This window comes from Monodelphis domestica, chromosome 3, assembly GCF_027887165.1.
Source record: "Monodelphis domestica isolate mMonDom1 chromosome 3, mMonDom1.pri, whole genome shotgun sequence".
NCBI classification, from domain to species: domain Eukaryota; kingdom Metazoa; phylum Chordata; class Mammalia; order Didelphimorphia; family Didelphidae; genus Monodelphis; species Monodelphis domestica.
Window position 1 is genome coordinate 119,461,606 of NC_077229.1, and position 21,220 is coordinate 119,482,825.

Here is a 21,220-nt window from a genome sequence, read left to right on the forward strand (position 1 = left end):
TGCTAGCCTCTGAGAGGTGAGTTTTCTTCTTATCTGGCTGGAAACCAAGCTCCCATAACATCCCAGCAATTTCCAAACCACACTGATGTATATATTGCATCCACCCTGTACCTATTTCCACATTATATATAGTCTTTCCACATTGGTATATAAGCTCCTTGAAGACCTTAAAGCAAAATTGCTTTGTTTCCTTGTGTCTATATCTTCAGTGCTTGGTAAAATGTCTGCCATATAGCAAGTGCTTACTAAATGCTTTTTAATTCATTCATATTATAGGAAAGAAGGAAGGAAGGAAGGAAGGAAGGAAGGAAGGAAGGAAGGAAGGAAGGAAGGAAGGAAGGAAGGAAGGAAGGAAGGAAGGAAGGAAGGAAGGAAGGAAGGAAGGAAGGAAGGAAGGAAGGAAGGAAGGAAGGAAGGAAGGAAGTCTTGAGATTGGAATCAGAAGACAGGCTGAAATCTAGCTTCTATCTCTTAAGATTGAAATCTCTTACTATCTTGGTGAATGTTGGAAAATCATTTCATCTTTAAGGGTCTTAGTTATCTCATTTGCAAAATGTAGCTAATAACACTTATGCTAACCAGCTTCATAGAGTTGTTGAAAAGTGTCCTGTAACAATAATGGCTAGCATTTATCTAGTGCTCCAAGCTTTATAAAGTGCTTTTTGTAAACCTTAAAGCTCTAGATAAATGTGAGTTATTATCTGACCCCTCCCCCATTCTGCCTCCCTTTCCTACTCCCTTTTTCTTGTTCCACCATTAGCTTCAGGTGACTAAGCAGTCTGCAATCTTCCTCCTTTTTATTTCAGTTTGGGGGCTCATGGATCATTCTGCCGACTACGACCGGGAGTCTTTGCAATAAACTGCCCACTAACATTTTATGGCTGAATTCAATAGCGCTCAGGGCCTCCTGCTCCTGAGGCCCTCTTCTTATTTCATAAACAAAACAGAAAACTGTCCCAATGGCTGTTCTTCCTCTTCTCCCAAAGTCATATTTAAAATCTTTCTGCCAGAGCTTTCCTAACAAGACAGTGAGTTCTTGATTCTGTAACATTTAGAAGGATAGCTTATCTTTTAAATAAAAAATACCAACTAATATATATGGAGCTGGAAATGACTTCAAGAATTATTTAGTTCAATTCCTCAATTTCTATGGATGAGAAAACTAAATCAAGAAAGTCAAATGACTTGCTCAAAACTACCTTGGTAGTATGTGATAGAAGCAGACCTATATGATTACTGAGTCATCATTAGTAATCTGGTACATAGCAGGAGTTAAATATATATTTATTTGCATATTACATTATGCTACATATATAGTTTGATGTATAATTAAGTTTATTTTATTGATTGTTCATGGAGAACAGGAGTGTTAGCACAAGGCTTGAAATGGATGATTGTATATTTCAAAAAAGAGAATGGAATGGAAAGTACTAACAAAATATCAAAGTGATTAATTGGGATGGGGAATTCTAGAACATACTATTAAAGGAATGATAAAAGAACATAAAGAAAAGGAAACAATGATTCCAGAACAAAATGTAAGAACAAAAATATAAGAACAAAAGATCTCAATAAAATTTATTTTAGAAAAGAAATCTGTCAAAGCAGGTAGCTCATACTCTAGATTCTCTATGAAACTGGAAAATGGTGAGACCATGTAAGATCTATAATTTCTTCATTTTAATTTTTTAATCCAATAACAAATTCAAGACCTATAATTCCTCCAGCAAATGCTTCACAGTGGCACATGAAATCCTAGAAAAAATGCTTTACTATCTTCCTTTCAGAAGCTAGCCTAATCTGACCTTTCTTAAGAAAAGGCATTACAAATCTGTTAGGAAAAGAACACTAATTATTATGAGAATGTCAATGGTCTCTCAAAATATAGGCTTATACATACACACATACATACATACACACACACACACACACACACACACACACACAGAGCATTCATACTTTGATCACCAAAAAAATCAAACTCTACAAATATAAGAAAATCATGTATTGAAGTAGAAGCAAAAAGTAAGTTGTATAATTCCAGAGATATAACAAGTAATTATTGATTTAGTCAATATTGATCAAGTTACCAGAAATCACCATACTATATTACTTTTGCTTATTTTCAAAAATTCTGTTGCCTCCATCCAACACATGATTATTTCTGCAAATTTATAATATTGATTCAAGCATAGGGACAATACTAAGGTATTTGATTTCTACATGGAAACTTGTCCTGTATTGAAGTCACCATGAAGTCTGTAAAGTCAAAAATTTATTTAAAATATGACATTTTTAAGGGAAGGAAACATTATGTTATGTACATTACATTATCATTATGCCTAGATTGAACACATTATCTGTCCCAAATGGAACTTCTAATTAATGAAGTCAAATCAAATCATCTTAATAATCAGATGATAAACTTGGTTGACATCAAGCTATATGGTTTCAATGAGAAATCTTACAATTAAAATGAGAAACTTTAATTCAATCTCTTGGATTCTTTTTCCAATGATGCCAAAAGGTTATTTGGATTCAAAAATTGCTAACTCCTTAAAATGTAACAAAAAATGTAGAAAATGATGGTTGTAGGGGCAGCTGGGTGGCTCAGTGGATTGAGAGCCAGACCTAGAGACAGAAGGTTCTAGGTTCAAATCTAGTCTCAGACACTTCCTAGTTGTGTGACCCTGGGCAAGTCACTTAACCCCCATTGCCTAACCCTTACCACTCTTCTGCCTTAGAAGCAATACACAGTATTAATTCTAAGACAGAAGGTGAGGGTTTTTTAAAAAAGAAAATGATAGTTGCTAGTTTAAATGCAATCAGTTACAATTAACTAATAGAATAAAGTGATATCTAAAAATACCTTAGTCTCCTCCAAGCAAGACATGCTGAGAATAGATATCAAAGAAATTTATTGTCATTCTGAAATCAAAGTTCAATAAGAACTATTTTAAGACTATCAAAAGTGTCTTAATGTACACTTTAGGCACTATAAAATGGACTAACCTTGGAATATTTATTTACCTTTAACATATATTTTATTTTCCAGTAACATATAAAATATTTTCCTTTTTAAAAAACAAGTGAATTCCAAATTTTCTCCCACCTTTCCATCATTACTTATTAATTCACTCCCATCCCTTACCCCTCCCCAAGATGTTAACAATTTGTTAGTGGTTTTACTTGTGTAAAAATATAAAACATTTTTGAAAAAGGAGAAGCACAGGGATGAGGACAAGGACAAAGAGAAGAAGAAGAAAGAAGAAGAACAAGAAGAACAAGAAGAAGAAGAAGAAGAAGAAGAAGAAGAAGAAGAAGAAGAAGAAGAAGAAGAAGAAGAAGAAGAAGAACAAGAACAAGAACAAGAACAAGAACAAGAACAAGAACAAGAAGAACAAGAAGAAGAACAAGAAGAACAAGAAGAAGAACAAGAAGAAGAAGAACAAGAACAAGAACAAGAACAAGAACAAGAAGAACAAGAAGAAGAACAAGAAGAACAAGAAGAAGAACAAGAAGAACAAGAAGAAGAACAAGAAGAACAAGAAGAAGAACAAGAAGAACAAGAAGAAGAAGAACAAGAACAAGAAGAAGAAGAACAAGAACAAGAATAACAAGAAGAAGAAGAACAAGAAGAAGAAGAAGAAGAAGAAGAAGAAGGTTATTCCAGTCTCCATGGAATTCCTCCACTTTATTATTCCTTTTAGCACAATAGTATTTCATCACCAAAAGATACCACAATTTTTTCAGCCATTCCCCAATTGAAGGGCATCCCCTCATTTTCCAATTTTTTGCCACCACAAAGAGCCCAGCTGTGAATATTCCTGTACAAGTCTTTTTCCTTATTATCTCTTTGGGGTACAAACCTACCAGTGCTATGGCTGGATCAAATGGCAGACAGTCTTTTATCGCCCTTTCGGCATAGATCCAAATTGCCCTCCAGAATGGTTGGATCAGTTCACAACTCCACCAGCAATGAATTAATGTCCCTACTTTGCCTCATCCCCTCCAGCATTCATTACTTTCCATAGCTGTCATGTTAGCCAATCTGCTAGGTGTGAGGTGATACCTCAGAGTTGTTTTGATTTGCATCTCTCTGATTATAAGAGATGTAGAACACTTTTTCATGTGCTTATTAATAGTTTTGATTTCTTTGGCAGAGAACTAACTGTTCATGTCCCTTGCCCATTTATCAATTGGAGAATGGCTTGATTTTTTGTACAATTGATTTAGCTCTTTGTAAATTTGAGTAATTAAACCTTTGTCAGAGGTTTTTATGAAGATTGCTTTCCAATTTGTTGATTTCCTTCTGATTTTAGTTATATTGGTTTTGTTTGAACACAAGCTTTTTAATTTGATGTAGTCGAAATTATTTATTTTACATTTTGTGACTCTTTCTATGTCTTGCTTGGCTTTAAAGTCTTTCCCTTCCCAAAGGTCTGACATGTATACTGTTCAGTGTTTACCTAATTTACTTATAGTTTCCTTCTTTATGTTCATGTCAGTCACCCATTTTGAATTTATCTTGGTGTAGGGTGTGAGGTGTGGATCTAATCCTAATCTCTCCCACACTGTTTTCCAGTTTTCCCAGCAGTTTTTATCGAATAGTGGATTTTTGACCCAAAAGTTGGGATCTTTGGGTTTATCATATATTGTCTTGCTGAGGTCACTTGCTCCAAGTCTATTCCACTGATCCTCCTTTCTGTCTCTTAGCCAGTACCAAATTGTTTTGATTACTGCTGCTTTATAATATAGTCTGAGATCTGGGACTGCAAGGCCCCCTTCCTTTGTATTTTTTTTCATTATTTCCCTGGATATCCTTGATCCTTTGTTATTCCAAATGAACTTTGTTATGGTTTTCTCTAAATCAGTAAAGAAATTTTTTGGAAGTTCTATGGGTATGGCACTAAATAGATAGATAGATAATTTTGGGTAGGATGGTCATTTTTACTATATTGGCTCATCCTACCCATGAGCAGTTAATGTTTTTCAGTTAATGTTTTTCCAATTGCTCAAGTCTAGTTTTAGTTGTGTAGAGAGTGTTTTGTAGTTGTGTTCATATAGTTCCTGTGTTTGTCTCAGGAGATAGATTCCTAGGTATTTTATTTTGTCTAAGGTAATTTTGAATGGGATTTCTCATTCTAGTTTTTGCTGCTGAACTATGTTGGAGATGTATAGAAATGCTGATGACATATGCGGGTTTATTTTGTATCCTGCAACTTTGCTAAAGTTGTTGATTATTTCAATTAGCTTTTTGGTTGAATCTCTAGGATTCTTTAAGTAGACCATCATGTCATTTCCAAAGAGCAATAGCTTAGTCTCCTCCTTTCCTATTTTAATGGCTTCAATTTCTTTTTCTTCTCTAATTGCTACTGCTAGTGTTTCTAGTACAATGTCAAATAGTAGAGGTGATAATGGGTATTCTTGTTTCACTCGTGAGGGAATGCATTTAGTTTATCCCCATTGCAGATGATATTAGCTGATGGTTTTAGATATATACTGTTTATTATTTTTAGAAACAACCCTCCTATTCCTATGCTTTCTAGTATTTTCAATAGGAATGGATGTTGTATTTTATCAAAGGCTTTTTCTGCTTCTATTGATATAATCATGTGATTTTTGTTGGTTTGCTTGTTGATATGGTCGATTATGTGGATGGTTTTCCTAATATTGAACCAGCCCTGCATCCTTGGTATAAATCCTACTTGATCATGGTGGATGACCCTTCTGATCACTTGCTGGAGTCTTTTTGCTAGTATCCTATTTAAGATTTTTGCATCTATATTCATTAGGGAGATTGGTCTATAATTTTCTTTCTCTGTTTTTTATCTGCCTGGTTTTGGAATCAGTACCATGTTTGTGTCATAAAAAAAGTTTGGTAGAATTCCCTCTTTGCTTATTATGTCAAATATTTTGTATAGTATTGGGATTAACTGTTCTCTGAATGTTTGATAGAATTCACTGGTGAATCCATCAGGCCCTGGGAATTTTTTCTTAGGAAGTTCTTTGATGGCTTGTTGGATTTCATTTTCTGATATGTGATTATTTAAGAATTCTATTTCTTCTTCTGTTAGTCTAGGCAGTTTGTATTTTTGTATATATTCATCCATATCATCTAAATTGGTGTATTTATTGCCATATAATTGGACAAAGTAATTTTTAATGATTGCCTTAATTTCCTCTTCATCGAAGGTGAAGTCCCCCTTTTCATCTTTGATGCTGTTAATTTGCTTTTCTTCTTTCCTTTTTTAAATTAGATTGATCAGTACTTTGTCTATTTTGTTTGTTTTTTCAAAGTAAAAGCTTCTGGTCTTATATATTAAATAAATAGTTCTATCACTTTCTATTTTATTAATTTCTCCCTTAATTTTTAGGATTTCTAGTTTGGTTTTCTGCAGGGGGGTTTTAGTTTTATCACTTTCCAGTTTTTTTATTTGCATTTCCAATTGATTGATTTCTGCTCTCCCTAGTTTGTTAATATATTCACTCAGGGATATGAATTTACCTCTGATTACCACTTTGGCTGCATTGCAAAAGGTTTGAAAGTATGTCTCGCCATTGTAATTTTCCTTGATGAAATTATTAATTGTTTCTGTGATTTCTTCACTAATTAAATGATTTTGGAGTATCATATTGTTTAATTTCCAATTAATTTTTTATTTGGTTTTCCACGTACCATTACTGATCATTATTTTTATTGCCTTGTGATCTGAGAAGGCTGCATTTATTATTTCTGCTTTTCTGCACTTGTATGCCATGTTTCTGTGACCTAGTGTATGGTCAATCTTTGTGAATGTGCCATATGGTGCTGAGAAAAAGGTGTATTCCTTTTTGTTCCTATTTATGTTTCTCCATATGTCTATTAACTCTATGTTTTCTAAGATTTCATTCACTTCTTTTACCTCTTTCTTATTTATTTTTTTATTTGATTTATATAAATTTGATAATGGTTGGTTCAAATCGCCCACTAATATTGTTTTACTGTCTATTTCTTCCTTCAATTCTCCTAGTTTCTCCATTAGAAATTTGGGTGCTATATTAGTTGGTGCATACATGTTGATTAATGATATTTCCTCATTGTCTAAAGTCCCTTTTAACAAAATATAATTACCTTTCCTGTCCCTTTTGATCAGGTCTATTTTTGCTTTGGCTTTATCAGATATCATGATTACCACTCTTGCCTTCTTTCTGTCAGTTGAGGCCCAGAAGGTCTTACTCCATCCTTTAATTCTGACCTTGTAGGTGTCTACCCACCTCATGTGTGTTTCTTGAAGACAACATATGGTAAGGTTTTGGATTGTAACACATTCTGTGATTTGTCTACATTTTATGGGTAAGTTCATCCCATTCATGTTTAAAGTTATGATTGTGACTTGTGAATTCTCTGGCATTTTGATATCCTTCCCTAATTCTAACCTTTCTTCTTTAGCTCTAACCTTTTAATCAAGTGGTTTACTTTAAATTAGTCTCCCTTGTCCCCTCCTTTGATATGTTTCCTTTTCTAGCCCCTCCCTTTTTGTTCCCTCCCCCTACCCCCTCTCCTTCCCTCCCATTTTGTTTTCCCTCCTCCCCTACGCCCCTTGGTTTTCCCTTCTCCCTACCCTTGTTGGGTAAATTAGAATTCAAGATCCCAATGGATCTGGATGTTTTTTCCCTCTCAGAGTTGATTTACCTGAGAGTAAGGTTTAAGTAAAAACTCTCTTCCTCTCCTTCTTATAGGAGTTTTCTTCCCCTCCCCTTCCCATGTTAATCTTTGTGTGAGAAAGATTATTCTATTTGGTCTTTCTTTACCCCCTATTTATACATTACATTTTCCCCACATGTTAGTATACCTAGATTGATATAAATGTAGTTCTTATAGAAGAGATTTTAATAAATGAAAAGATAATAATTTTCTCCTTTTCCCTTTCCATCATATTTACCTTTTCAGATATTTCATGCTCTTTGTTTTTCGATATCGAACTTTCCACAGAGCTCTGGTCTTTTCTTGGCAATAACTTGGAAATCTTCTATTTTCTTGAATGCCCATACTTTCCCTTGGAAGTTTATAGTCAGTTTTGCTGGATAGCTAATTCTTGGTTGAGGACCCAGCTCCCTTGCCTTTCTGAAAATCATGTTCCATGCCTTATGATCATTCAGAGTGGAACTTGCAAGGTCTTGTGTGAGCCTGATTGGCATTCCTTTATATCTAAATTGTCTTTTTCTGGCTTCTTGTAGGATTTTATATTTTGCTTGAAAGCTTTGGAATTGGCAATTACATTCCTGGGAGTTGTCTTTTGGGGATTTAGTGTAGAGGGTATTCTGTGAGCTCTGTCAGTGGCTGTATTGCCCCCTTGTTCCAGAATCTCTGGGCAATTTTCTTTGATTATATCTTGTATTACAATGTCGAGTTTGCTGTTTATTTCTGGATTTTCTGGTAGTATAATTATTCTTAAATTATCTCTTCTTCCTCAATTTTCCCAGTCTGTCACCTTCTCAGTGAGATATTTTATGTTCTCTTCTAATTTCTTGATCTTTTGGCTTTGCTTTATTGATTCTTGCTCTTTTACCTGCTCATTGTCTTCCAGTTGCCTAATTCTGACCTTTAAAGCCTGATTTTCCTATTCAGTTTGGTCAAACCGGTTTTGTAGTTGCGTGAAATTCTTTTGCATTAATTCCCACTTTTCCTATCAGAAGACTTCCATCTTTTTTATTATTTTCGATTCAAATTCTTCAAAAGTTTGTGGACAGTTTCCATTTCCTTTGGAAGGTTTTGGCGCATTTGCTTGTGTTTCCTCTTCTATCCCCTCTGTATTTTATATTTTTGCTCCATAAAATGTGTCCAAAGTTGCCCCCTTCTTGTTTTTCTTGTTGTTTTGAGGCTTTTTTTTGCTTCTGTGCTGTTTGCCATCTCTATCTGAGTGATGAGGGCTGGCTTTTCTGTTATCTATCTGGTGTTCAGTGGCTTTAGCCTCAGGCAAATTGTCTGTCTTCCCCAGGAAGCCTGGAATTGCTGGTGTTTTGATGTTTTGGTGTTACTACCCTTCTCAGTTCCCTCCTGATACTTCTCTGTTGCCTTACTTCTATGCTCTGCGCCTGGCTTGACACTCTCAGATGTATTTCAATGCCTTTGCTGGCCAGGGGAGCCTGCACTCCAAGGGGGAGAGGTCGTGGCTTCCCTGAGCTCCAAGGGCTGGTGATAGGATTAACCTCAGACTGAGTATGCCCTGAGTCAGGGACCTTGGTGCGACTCAGATGGAAGGATCTGGTCAGGGGGCTAGAGGCTCCCTTGTCTCTCTCTGTTTCCCTGCTGTCTGGGTGCCCCCTTGACTGGGTCAGGTTGATTTCAGGATGCAGCCTTCAGCTCCAAGGCCCTTTTGCCAGCCCTGAGGGTTACTGTTGTTTCAGAGGACCCTGCTCTCTGAGGGGGGAGGGGCCTTGGCCTCTAGGAGCTCTGAGGGCTGGTGATAGGATTAACCTCGGACTGAGTATGCCCTGAGGCAGGGACCTTCCATGAGACTCAGAAGGAAGGATCTGGTCAGGGGGCTACAGGCTCCTCCTGTCTCTCTCTGATTCCCTGCTGTCTGGGTGCCCCCACAACTGGGTCAGGTTGTTTTCAGGGTGTGACCTTCAAAATAGCCGGCTCCCAAGGCCCTTTTGCCTGCCCTGAGGTTCCTGCTGTTGCCTTGGATTCAGCGCTCTGGGTTGGGGGGGATGGGTCCTGGGACCTTCCTTTTGCCTACCCCTTAGATCCAAGTGATCTCAGGTTCTGACTTTTGGGGGGCCGTACCTTTTGATCCAGGTCCAGGAGGAGTGTTCCTAGGGTCTATTCTGTAGTTTGTTTTGAATTTCGTTGCCCTACAAGCATTCAGAAGGGTTTCTGGAGCTCTGAACTTTAGCTTTCTCTAAGCTGCCATCTTGACCTGAAGTCATCCATAGAATTTTTAATACTTTCAAAATAGAGAAATTTAACAGAAGAAATCGAAATATCTTGGGAACAGAATGAGATATAGATCACCCTGGTTATTCTGCCTGCTACTAATGTGCTATCCTGAAGATAGTTCCTGACAAGCTTTTAAGATATAAGCTGACATCCCATTACTTTTATTCTACTTCATAAACAATTTAATCCACCTATACAGTAGTCCTCATATATCAAATGTTAAAAGTATAATAAGATGGTAGTGACTTGTTCCAAGACCATTTCTATCCAAGCAAAAAGATAGAAATAAAATTATTATTTACAAATAGACTCATACAAATTAAAGAATTTTTATTAAATGTCTGTATACAAATACTTATAATATTCAAACCTCATAGTTTTTAAAATGAAGAAATATAGCAAAATAAAATTTTCCTATGTAATTCTCATTATCTTGTTACTGAAATTGTACAAAAGACTCTTTTAGTGATTCTACAGAATAAATTACAATCCAGTACTTCTACTCAATTGCCAAAAGTAGCCATTTTAGCCGCTTGCACAATAGTCCATGAAAAATTAAGCATAAATTTGAAATCGCAGGGTAGTGACTTCTCTTAGGTCCCTTTCTAGATGAAATCCATCTAGAAAAATGCAAAGAATGGCATAACAACAACTCAAATATTCATAGTGGTTTAAAGTTTACAGAATGCTTTAGCATATTTTTCAGGATAATTTTGAAGAGTAATTTGACAATTACTCTTTGCATAGTTTTTTGTTAATTTTTCATACTTAGACCAAAATCAACCCCTTTTCAATATCAACCCATTAATCTTAGTTCTGCCCCCTAAGAATGAATAGAACAAGTCTAGTTCCTCATTCAAATACTTAAAGGTAACTATCATATTCTCTTCCCCTTAAGCCTATTCATCCCCACGCTGTTTTTCCAATTCTCTCCATTAATTCTCCTGAACCATTATCTCAAGGTTCTCTACTATCCTAGTTGCCTTCCTCCATTCTATCAATATCGTTCCTAGAACATAGAATCTATCCCTGGATATAATACTCATATATATTCTAAAAGAGCAGAGCAGAATATTATTAATGGCTCCTGAACCTGTCTGTCTTAATAAAACCTAATGTGTCTCTAACTTTTGGGGGAATGCCATATCACAATGTTGAGTCTTACTGAGCTGCACTGTGATCTGGCAATGCTTTCGTATTTAGTACTTTTCAATTTTTTTAAACCCCAAAATAAGATTTTATATGAACACCTGTGAAACTTCATATTTTAGATAGGCATTTTAATTTGTTTATTTGGAAGGATGGATCTTTTAGCTCACTGGCAAATTTACAGAAAAGGAAACAGATTCAACAAAATGAAATTAGTTTTCAAAGGCTAAGAAACATTGGTAGAGGCAGTCCTGAAATACAAATTCTCCACATTTCAGAAGATAAAAGTTCAATGCCCAGAGAGAGGAGAGGTCATGGTGTTTAAGGAACATGAAATATACTTTTCCAGATCAAAGGCTTTATAGGTGTATTCTAAATTTTTAACCTAGCCTAGGAATTTACCCACCAAGCTGTCCCAACTTATTCATGCCATTGGATACTTTGCTTGACTTAGAATCAGTGAGATTTGGGTTCATATCTCCCTACTGAAACTAAAAAGCTACATGATCTTAGATATCTTATCAAATGTCCCCAATTCTCAGCTTCTTCATTTGTGTAACTGGGGCTAATAACACCTACAATGCCCATTTTACAGAATTGTTATGGGGCTCACATTAGAGAATATGTGAAGAATAATTTTCAAACTTAAAAATGCTATCTAAATGTCAGTTTTCTCATATTTTTCTTGTTTATTACCCTGAGTTGGTTGTAGAGATTATTATGACCTTTTGCTGTTCATGGAATCCATGGGGCAGCAGGCATACTCTTCAATAGGGCATTCCCCTGTTAGCTATTGTTCTCTTCCCTACTGTCCCTATCTTTAGGAACACTTATGGCATTTATTGGATAGCAGGCAGAGTTAGACTTCTTATTGATTACAGGTGGATCTCCCATATTTGATCCACAGCTGGAAAGTGTAACCTTTATATTGCTACCCAAAAGAAATCTCAAACCATGCAAACCTTTTGATGACCCCAAAATTCAGAGCTTAGAGGAGATTTGGATTCATGGCATCATGGGTCTAGCCTGGTCATTTGTCTGGAGCTTTGCATCTAATGCCCTACATCTCAAACTGGAAGAGACAAATAGTCCAGCCCCACCTCATTTTATAGATATTTAAAACTGAAGTTCAAAAAAATAAATGGAGTATACAGAGTTTTACAGATCATATCAAAGGTATAATTTGAACCAAAGTAATGGAACTTTATGGTTCTTTCCTGGGAATAAGAGCATCCCAACTCTACCTTCAGGAAACCAGCAGGGCTTCCATTCTTCTGCCAAAAGCTTCAGTCCAGGGAAGTAAGCTTTGGGAGATATAACCTGGCAACTTCCTATTCTGAGGCTAGAGCCCCCTACCTCCTCAGCAAGACAACTACAAAAGACACAGAAAATAAAGTTCTCTCCATCAAAGACCTGGACACTGTCAGTCATATGGTTCAATATCAGAAAATAATATAGTTTTGTTCATAGGAAAATGGCATTAAAGGAAATGCATTACCATTTGCCTTCCAGCTATACCTTAAGGACCACTGACTTGTGGCTCAAACCTGACATGTATTGTCTTTCCTATGAGAATGTGAATCCCCTGGGAAAGGAGATAATTTTGTTTTTCTCTTTGAATCTTTAGATTTTAACAGTGCCTTTTACATAGTATGTCCTTTGTCAATTCTTTTTCTTTAATTCATTCATTAATTCCACTGTACTTCTTTTTCCTCTAAACCCTGCCCCACTTACAAATTGATGACCATGTCCAAGGTACCATTAACCCTCCTATAAAATATGCCTTTCAGTCATTTTTTGTTATGGAAGAATATGAGGCAGGATTGTGACTCTTCTCATTACCATATTAATTAAAAGAGTTAGAAAGAAACAAGGTATCAATCTCCAAAGACAACATTGCTATATATTGATAAACATTGTGACGGTTTTAATTGTTAGACCTTGATGTATACAACTAACATTTCGACTGCTTCACTGATTCACTCAAGAAATGATTATTGAATAGCTGGCATGAATAATTCTCACACATTTGTCCAAGTCCTGCCCTGTACAGTCAAGAACATAAGGATAAACCCTCTTTGATATGACACCCTTTCAAACAGTTGAAAGTGATCATGTTACTATTAAGTCTGTTCTTTTCTAAGCTAAATATTCCTAAATTACTTCAATTTATTCCCTTATCAACTTATTTCTTATAACCTCTTTATTTTCATTACCCTTAGCACACTTATTATCTGACCAATGCTCTTTTTAAAATTCAGCATCCAAAATGGAACACAGCATTCTAGATTTTTTTCTGCCTTAGATAAAGAATATTGTCTACTAAACTAAATCCCGAATGTGGGAACATTTAGGGGCTTGGGAGATAGAGTGTAAGGCCTGGAGTTGAGGGGACTTGGGTTTAAATCTGACCTCAGACACTTCCTGGTGGTGTGACCCTGGACAAGTCACTAAACTTCAGTTGCCTAGCCCTTACTGCTCATCTACCTTGGAACCAATACTTCTGTTGATTCTAAGACAGAAAGTAAGAGTTTAAGTATTTTTATTTTTTTCCTTTTCTTATTTAGAATGTTTTTCCATGCAATAACTTCTCTTGGAGCTGACCCTGACATCAGCGTGTTGGGGGAATGGTTAGCCCAGGCTGCTAGGACCTGGCCAGGGCTAGGTAAGGGGGACTAAGGCAGTTCCTTGAAGACAGTGGAAGCTTCCATGGAACTGGCTTTGTCCAGGTTGGAGAAGCAAATGGGGATATTGTTATTCCAACTACTGACCCATATTTTCCCTGTTGGGGTGTTAAGAAGGAACTGTTAGCTATTGGGACACCATTAGGCTAGTAGACTTGAAGTTGGTGGAATAAAAGACCAAAGTTCTTTGTAGGTTGGAAGAGTATGTGCCAGAGCAGAGGTTGAAATAAACTTACTACTGGTTTGGATTCAGGAACAGACTGGGGCAGAAGTTCTCCCTGGGAAAAGCTAGCAGGACAAGAAAAATGACTAGTTGGGTTGGGGAAAGAGGGTAGTATTTAGTTGAAATCACAAAGTTTATTATTACTGATAGATGGAAGGAAATAACTTTCCCATGGTTCTGTTTCCTCTTTAAAATATGAAATCTGTTGTCATTAACTACAGTTTGGGACTATTATTGCTTGTCCTTTCCTACCCTTTTCTGGGTCACAATTCAGCTGGGTTCATGATTTACTTTTAATTTTAATTATATTAGTTTTAAAGTATTTTGTGGAAAGATGAAGGCAGGAAACCAACTTCTATTTGTTTGGGGTTTTCTCTGGATGGATTTTGCAGAGATAGCTTGTAGAGATCATGATTTTTGGCCATATCAATAACTAAAGTTATTGGGTGGGATTATGGACTTGGATTGGTAGGTTAGAAAGAGATAACTGGCAAGACTATTAAACAAAACAAACCCTAAAAGTAAACCTACTATTTCCTTCCTACATCACTGCTTTAAAATAGAATGAAAAAAATATTTTATGAACGAACTAGTTTAAAAAAACATATAAAAGATTTATTTTTTACTCATGTGACCATTTTCTCCTCCCTCTTCACTTCTGGGGAGTAAACATAACATCTAGGTTTCTTTTGTTGAGCCACAACTGACCATAGATTTGTGGTTAGTTTATTTTAAAATGAAAGTGAATAAAAAGTATTTTATAAAAGGATATTTTTGATAATAGGACTAAAGAGATGTTTATAGGTGGAGATAATTTTACAATAACTGGAGAATTATAACCACAGACTTTCCTCTCAGTGAATTAATTGATTAATATTTTGATTAATCCCTTTTCTGGCCACCTCAGTTCCCTCTCCTTGGGAATGGGGGTGGGGGTGGTCCTCTACAATTTGCACAAAGCACAATCCAGGACACAGATGGTTCTGGCCCTTACCACTTTGAAAAGCTTTAAACTGAAGACCTTTCTTTTGATTTTTCTTAAAGATAGGGACTATACAATTGCATCCATTCCTGGATTTGTTCAGAGAAGGAGAATAGCTATAGCTACCATCTGGAGTGCTGGTGAAAACTTCATTTTTTCTCTATTTGGAGTTCCTGAGATGCTTTCTCACTTCCCAGGCTCTAACACCTAAAGGGCAAAGATAAGGGCTTTCTGCTGACAGATGCTGTTAGGAAATTTTTATTAAGAGGGGTTCTTTGCCCCACTATATGAAGAAGGTGGCTGGGGAAGGGGAAGTAAAACTTCTAATTATCAGAGTTGCACATAAGTAGATGAAGTGTTTTTCTATTTTCCTTCAATTTCTCAACCACAAAGACCCTTCTTGTCAGTGTTTGCTGTTTTCTGTAACCTTACTGCCTCTGGCTCTTGTATCTTGGGATCTCTTGAAAAAATTATTTGCTTTTAAATAAGCAAAAGTACCCAAAGACAAATGGGATGTGTTTTCCTGGTGAAGAACCTGACCTTAAAATTTCCATGTCTCCTCCTACCTGTGCAATCTCCCCTAAATCCCCTGATGTTTTCTTTTCATGGTTCTTCTGTCATCTTCCTATGCTGATAGTGTAGGCTTGACCTTGAGAGATGGTGGCAAGTCCCAAGAGAAAAAAAGATAAGGTAGCTTCAAGCCTCTTTCCTGCCTCCAAACAAAAGGTATGTTAAAGTTCTTTTGAGTTTGAACTCTAGTTAGATTATAGTTTGGCACTATTTTGTTTTTAAATTTGAAAGAGAACAGAAATAAAATGAATACAAAATTCTCCATGGCATGTTTTGTATTTTTTCAATAAAGATGTAATTTAAATTTTATTCCCTTTCCTCACCCTCTAAAAAGGGGGTTCTGAAAAAGAAATTGAACAAACCATCAAAGAACTCTCTAAGAAAAAATCCCCAGGTCCAGATGGATTCACAAATGAATTCTATCAAACATTCAAAGAACAACTAATCCCAATATTATACACACTACTTGAGAGAATAAGCAAAGAAGGAGTTCTACCAAATTCATTTTACAACACAAATATGGTACTGATCCCAAAGTCAGGCAGGTCAAAAACAGAGAAAGAAAACTACAAACCAATCTCCTTAATGAACATAGATGCAAAAATCTTAAATAGGATACTAACAAAAAGACTCCAGCAAGTCATCACAAGGGTTATTCACTTTGACCAGGTGGGATTTATACCAGGAATGCAAGGATGGTTCCATATTAGGAAAACCATCCACATAATTGATCATATTAACAAGCAAACTGACAAAAATCACATGATTATCTCAATAGATGCAGAAAAGCCTTTGGCAAAATACAATACCCATTCCCATTGAAAACTCTGGAAAGTATAGGGATAAAAGGACCTTTCCTAAAAATAATAAACAGTATATATCTAAAACCATCAGCAAACATCATCTGCAATAGGGATAAACTAGAAGCCTTCCCAATAAGATCAGGAGAGAGACAAGGATGCCCATTATCACCTCTATTATTTAACATTGTACCAGAAACACTAGCATTAGTAATTAGAGAAGAAAAAGAAATTGAAGGAATTAAAATTGGCAGTGAGGAGACCAATCTATCACTCTTTGCGGATGATATGATGGTCTACTTAAAGAATCCTAGAGAATCAACCAAAAAGCTAGTTGGAATAATCAATAATTGTCTCAAAGTTGCAGGATATAAAATAAACCCACATAAATCATCAGCATTTCTATATATCTCCAACACATCTTAGCAACAAGAATTAGAAAGTGAAATTCCATTTAAAATCACCCTAGACAATATAAAATACTTAGGAATCTATCTACCGAGACAAAACCAGTACAACAACTACAAACACTCTCCACACAATTAAAACTAGATCTAAACAATTGGAAAAAGACTGATTGCTCATGGGTAGGATGAGCTAACATAATAAAAATGACAATCCTACCCAAATTAATTTACTTATTTAGTGCCATACCCATTGAACTACCAAAAAACTTTTTTTTACTGAATTAGAAAATAAACATAACAAAGTTCATTTGGAAGAACAAAAGACCAAGGATATCTAGAGAAATCGCGAAAAAAAATATGAAGGAAGGAGGTCTTGCAGGCCCAGATCTCAAACTATACTATAAAGCAGTGGTCATCAAAACAGTTTGGTACTGGCTAAGAGCCAGAAAGGAGGATCAGTGAAATAGACTTGGGCTAAGTGATCTCAGTAAGACAGTCTATGATAAGCCCAAAGATCCCAGCTTTTGGGAACAAAAACTATTTGATAAAAACTGCTGGGGAAATTGGAAGATAGTATGGGAGAGATTAGGTTTGAATCAACATCTCATACACTACACCAAGATAAACTCAGACTGGGTAAATGACCTGAATATAAAGAAGGAAACTATAAGCAAATTAGGTGAACACAGAATAGTATACATGTCAGATTTTTGGGAAATGAAAGACATTAAAACAAAGCAAGATCTAGAAAAAATCACAAAACATAAAATCAATAATTTTGATTACATCAAATTAAAAAAGGTTTTGTACAAGCAAAACTAATTCATCCAAAATTAGAAGGGAAGCAACAAATTGGGAAACAATCTTCACAACAAAAACCCCTGACAAAGGTCTAATTACTCAAATTTATAAAAACTAAACCAATTGTACAATTAAATCAAGCCATTCTCCAATTGATAAATGGGCAAGGGACATGAACAGGCAGTTCTCAGACAAAGAAATCAAAACTATTAATAAGCACATGAAAAAGTGTTCTAAATCTCTTATAATCAGAGAAATGCAAATCAAAACAACTCTGAGGTATCACTTCACAACTAGCAGATTGTCTAACGTGACAGCAAAGGAAAGTAATGAATGCTGCAGGGGGTGTAGCAAAGTTGTGACGTTAATTCATTGCTGGTGGAGTTGTGAATTGACCCAACCATTCTGGAGGGCAATTTGGAACCCCAAAGAGACAATAAGGAAAAATACATCTACAAAAATATTCATAGCTGCACTCTTTGTCATGGCAAAAAGTTGGAAAATGTGGGGATGCCCATCAATTGAGGAATGGCTGAACAAATTGTGGCATAATGTTGATAATGGAATAGTATTGTGCTCAAAGGAATTATAAACTGGAGGAATTCCATGGGAACTGGAAAAAACCTCCAGGAATTGATGCAGAGTGAGAGGAGCAGAACCAGAACATTATACACAGAGACTGATACACTGTGGAACCATCAAATGTAATGTACTTCTCCATTAGTGTCAATGCAGTAATCCTGAACAACTTGGAAGAACCTAGGAGAAAAACCACTATCCACATTCAGAGGAAAAACTATGGGAGTAGAAACACAGAAGGAAAACAACTGCTTGAATTCATGGGTTGAGGGGAAATGCTGGGGATGTAGATTCTAAATGAACATCCTAAAGCAAACACCAAGAAGGTGGAAACAAGTTCTGATCAAGGACACAAGTAATACCTAATGAAATTGTTGGCTGCGGGAAGGTTGGGTGGAGGGGAGGAAGGGAAATAATGTGATTATTATAACCAAGGAATAATGTTCTAAATTGACCAAATAAATTAATTCAAATAAAAAAGAGGGTTCTCAATTTCTAGATTGAGGATGGGTTGGGATATAGATTGGATACTTTCACGTCCTGTGGATTTTTCTTAAAATTTAAGTTATTTTTTAAATGTAAGAAGGTAAACATTTATCAAGGCATTAAGAGACATCCCCTCTCCTCTTAATGTGAGAAGAGGTACTGAGAGTTATAGCTATTTTTCTATAGGGGAAGATGGGTGAAACATTTTTGTGGAGAGGGAGAGGATGGGATCATGATATCCATGAAATCATGACTATGGGTTTTTGTTCTATAGCAGGGAAGCCTTTAGAAAGCAAGGTGGGGGTGGGGAGGAAGTATCACTAGTATATTGAGTGTGGAGGTGGATGCCCTGTCTTAATCTCTCTAGAGTTCATTAGAATTTAAGAGGGTTGTATATGAAGGAGGCAGAAGTTCTTTAACCAAATGTAGAGATGCCCCCATCTTTCAGTCTTACAAGTGCACTTATACATGTGCAGAAAAGGACTTCTGTGGTTTTGAAAATGAAGAGATTTTCAAAGTTATATTTTCCTTTTCTTTTGACCTATGACCCTTGCTATTTACCCTCTCCTTTACTTGATCTTATCCATGATGTTGTGTAGGACAGTCTTAGAATTCCTCTAATATCTCCTCATTTTTTTTTAATTCCCTCATTGCCCTGTGATTGTGCTTGAAAGTTAATTTCATCCAGATTGTTTCTCTTTTAATTTAGTTGGTTTAGTTTTTAATTGACAAAAATCTGTAAAAGGGTTTAAAATGGACAATTTGGGGAATGGGAGTAAATGGGGAGGTCTCAAATCTCTCTTAGTTAAACTCTCTGCTGTAAAAGAGCCAGAGGTGAAAGGGGTGAGGGTTATGGAGACAGGTGCTACCTTTTCTCCCCCTTACTGATTCCTTCTTATTTATGCAAACCCTCACAGACCAATAAATTTTTTTTAAATTAAACATCAAACAAATTTAAAGAAATAAATAGAATATTTTCCCATGGATTCAAGATTCATGATCCCCTTCCCACTTCCTCCGCATTCCCAGAGCCAACAAGCAGTTCCACCGGGTTATACATGCATTGTTGTTTAAAATCTATTTCCATGCTGTTCATATTTGCAGTAGGTGATCTTTTGACATCAAAACCCTAATCATATTCCCATTGAACCACATAATTGATTATATGTTTTTCTTCTGTGTTTCTGCTCATACAGTTCTTTCTCTGAATGTGGTTAGCATTCTTTCTCATAAGTCCCTCAGAATTGCCCTGGATCATTGCATTGCTGCTAGTAGAGAAGTCCATTGCATTCAGTTGTGCCATAATGTATTAGTCTCTGTGTAAAACATTATCCTGGTTCTGCTCCTTTCACTCTATAGCAATTCCTGGAGGTCGTTCCAGTTCACATGGAATTCCTCCACTTTATTATTCCTTACAGCACAATAATATTCCATCACTATCAGAAACCACAATTTATTCAGTTGTTCCCCAGTTGAAGGTCACCCCCTCATTTTCCAATTTTTTGCTACCACAAAGAGCATGGCTATAAATATTTTTGTAAAAATCTTTTTCTTTTTTATCTCTTTAGGGTAAAAACCCAGCCGTGGTATGGCTAGGTCAAAGAGTAGGCCTTCTTTTAAAGCCCTTTGGGCATAGTCACAAATTGCCATCCTGAATGGTTAGACCAGTTCACAACTCCACCAGCAGTGTATTAATGTCCCAATTTTGCCACATTCCTGGCAATATTTATCACTTTTCCTTTGCTGCCATATTAGCCAGTCTGCTAGGTGTAAGGTGGTACCTCAGAGTTGTTGTAATTTGCATTTCTCTAATTAGAAAGGATTGAGAATACTTGTTTCATGTGCTTATTGATAGTTTTGATTTCATTGTGTGAAAACTGCCTATTCATGTTCCATGACCATTTGTCAGTTGAGGAATGGCTTCATTTTTTTGTAAATTTGACTTAGTTCCTTATATTTTGGGGAAATTAAATCTTTGTCAGAGGGTTTTGTTATAAAAAATATTCTCCCAGTGTGTTGCTTTCCTTCTAATGTTGTTTGCATTGGTTTTATTTGTGGAAAACCTTTTTAATTTCATATAATCAAAGTCATTAATTTTACATTTTGTAATGTTCCCTATCTCTTGCTTGGCCTTAAATTCCTTCTTTCCCCATAAATCTAACAGGTATACTATTCTATGTTCACCTAATTTATTTATGGTTTTACTTTTTCGTATTTAAGTCACTTACCCATTTTTAATTTGTCTTGGTATAGGGTTATGCATTCTTTATTTGAATTAAGTTCAAGACTAGGATCTGAGGTATTTATTTTTTAGCTACATTGCAACATTATCATCATTTGCTATCATTCAGGAGGAAGAAGGGGGAAAGCAATGAAAAGGAAAATAAAGAGAATGAGGATGAAAATGAAAAGAGGAAAATGCATTCATATGGTCTTTTAATTTATACTAAGCATTTTGATGAAAACTGTAGAATATGTAAAGTTATCTTTATTTTTCAAATGAATAAAACTGAGGCCCCAAAACTGAATGATTTGTCCAGGGTCATGAAACTGGTTCCATATCCAAGCCCAAAACTCAACTCTTTTAACTCTAGGTCCATTACCTTTTCATTTG